A 2,907-nucleotide genomic window follows, 5' to 3' on the forward strand; every position below is an offset into this window, starting at 1 on the left:
TTTTGAACATACAATTGAGCATGCCATTTAAAGGTCAAGAATTCAAAAATCAACCAAGAATGTGGTAGCAACAAAGCAAGACTTTGAGACTCAAATATCCGGATACATATAGTGAGGCACCACCACGAAACTTTACCAAGAGGGTCATGGAATTACGTCCTAAACCATGAGGCACCACCATGAGATCTCACCAAGAGATTCATGGAATTACGTCCTAAACCATGAGGCACCACCATGAGTTCCCACCAAAAGAGTCATGGAATTACGTCTTGACCATAAGGCACCACCACGAAACCTTCGTGGAATTACATCCTGACCATACCATAATCATGCATCACCCACCCAACATAGAATTATCATGCATACCAATCCCATGCCAATATACATAACTAACCATCCAATCATGTTCCATACGAAAGATCATACCAAACTCATCAAATCCAGCCCATAAACCATCTAATACATGCATAAACACCCAATCATGCTTCAACATAGTAATTCAATCAATCATGTGACCATCAACAAAGAACAGAGGAGAAAACAACATTTGATCATGTCCTCACCCAGTTCTCGCTTAGGCTGGAAGCCCTTGCTCAAGCGAGAGAAGTCTCTCGCTCAAGCGAGCTCCTTCTGCCTAGCGAGAGCTCGAGTAGTGGAATAGTGAGGTTCTCGTGTGTTTTCGCTTAGGCGTGACCTCTTCGCCTGAGCGAGATGTTTTCTTGCTCAAAACGTGAGCTCGTCGCCTGAGCGACAATGCGGGCTAAAACCTGGGAGGGTTCCAGGTACTCTCGTTTAGGCGAGAGCAGCTCGCTTGGGCGAGAATATCAGGTTCTCCACTATTCACACAAACAGGCCAAGATAGCACCAAGAAAACAGTACAGAGCCACAACCAATTCAATCTCGTCCAAGTATAAACATCAATCTAGCATTTTAAATCAGGAAACAGTAGCCAAATATCAACATATTACAAAAATGTGAAAACCCTAGCTTCCTTTACCTGAACAGATGCTAGCGGAAAGCACAAGCACTCAACATAGGGTTACCACAACTCTTGGAATAGAGTTACGAGCTGGAAATGCTAACATCAGAACCAAAGACGAGGTTACTAAGAGAACTCTAGTTGGACTCACGAAGAATAAGCGGAAGAAAAGAAAACATGAGTATTCGAGAACCAACTTACATGGAGTAGAATGGAGTTCTCTAGCTCAATGAGGAATGGGAGCCAAACCCTACCAAAGCTCTGTTGGAGAAGAAGTGACAGTGAGAAAAGAAGCTATTTTTGCAAAATATGGCAGAATGAGAGGGTTAAAGCTGGTTTAGGAGTTTTTGGCACACTATAGACCAGACTTAGGTCCAACAGATTAGGGTAGACTCTTAACCATTAAAGGCAGAAATTAAGTGGGTCTTACATAATCTAAATTAGAATATTATTTGATTTCACTATATGTATTTTTGAAGATGCATTTATGTATACAACACAAAGTGATTTATATTATTTTAACACAAAGTGATTTATATTATTTTTATTGAGAATTATAAATGTGTGTTTTGTATTACTCGTAATACAGTGCATTGAAAAATAAGTGAACAACTAATTAGATGTAACAATAAACACATATTAATTTCTTAAAAGAAAAAGAAAACTGACAAAGTAATATTCTATTCAATGTCAAATTAATTCTTAAAATTATAATTTAATAATGAAATGATTCTATAAAACTTACGCGACATGTTTATTAACCAATTTTTAAATGTTTTCAAAGAATAAATTAAGATCATACGAAGTGTTCTTCTATACAAATATTTGAGGCAGGAAAGATAGAATGTTTTAACTTTTCCGAAGATTGATCACCAACTTAAATGAAGGCTCTTAGAGAAAAAGTTATTTGTAAAAGATTTTCAACACTAAAAAAAAATCTGGGCAAAAAAATTATTATCGTATTATTAGCTTATGCTTAACTAATTAAGACATATTTCAAAGTTTTTTTAGCCTACGTTGAAGCTCCTTTTTGCCGCTCCAAGAACACAAACTCTTATTCGACATTCATCTATTCGATTTTGTCAACAGATCATTGCGAATTGACAGGCCCTTCTTTATCTCTTTCCCTCTTCCCAAACCCTTTCAAAGGTTTCTTGTTGACTGTTAATTCTTAATCTTGTAAAGGTGAGAAAAAGAAGCTTGTGATTTGAATCCCTAGCCTCAAAGGAATTATTTTGCCTAGGCTCATAACAAACCCTAGAAGAACCCCCAAATGGGTGCCATCAAACTCCTCGGTGGAGTGGTAGCACAGTCTAGTGGGGACGACCACGGTATCCTGATAGGTGAAGTTAGTGTCAGGCTTGACAGTGAACTTAGCGAGAGAATAAGTCTGGGTCTTCTTCTTCTTGGGCTTAGTGACAGCGACGATGCGTGAGTGGGTTCTGTTGAATCCCCTTCATAGTCTATGGTATATGTTGGGATTTGACTTTGCGAACGCAGTAGCCACCATGTTTGTGCTTAATCCCCCTCCCCAACTAAATGGTTCTGAGTCCAAGCACCATCCTAAAGTGCATGAGAGTCCTCAACGATATTCATTCGGTCTGAAATTGCCTTCCTCGACTAACCATTTCTAATTTCATCTCTGTTCCTAGTCGTTCCCCAGTCGGTTGGCTCTTTTCTTCTCATTCCAAATCCTACCATCGACCTAGTGGCATATTAAGGTATTAAGGTTTTGAAATTTAAAAGTTTTTTTGTTCTATTTTTCTCGTTCAATTTTCATTCACATCAATACAATTTTTTCTTCAAATCTTAATGATTGGCATTGAACCTTATGGCTTATAAAAGAATTATTAATTTAACGAGGGTCACTACTACCAATACAAACCAGTTTGTGACTTGATGAACATGTTGTATATATGTCTTGTTAC

The sequence above is a fragment of the Vigna unguiculata genome, chromosome 4, assembly GCF_037176805.1.
Source record: "Vigna unguiculata cultivar grain cowpea cultivar isolate G323 ecotype 2 chromosome 4, ASM3717680v1, whole genome shotgun sequence".
In the NCBI taxonomy this organism is placed as follows: domain Eukaryota; kingdom Viridiplantae; phylum Streptophyta; class Magnoliopsida; order Fabales; family Fabaceae; genus Vigna; species Vigna unguiculata.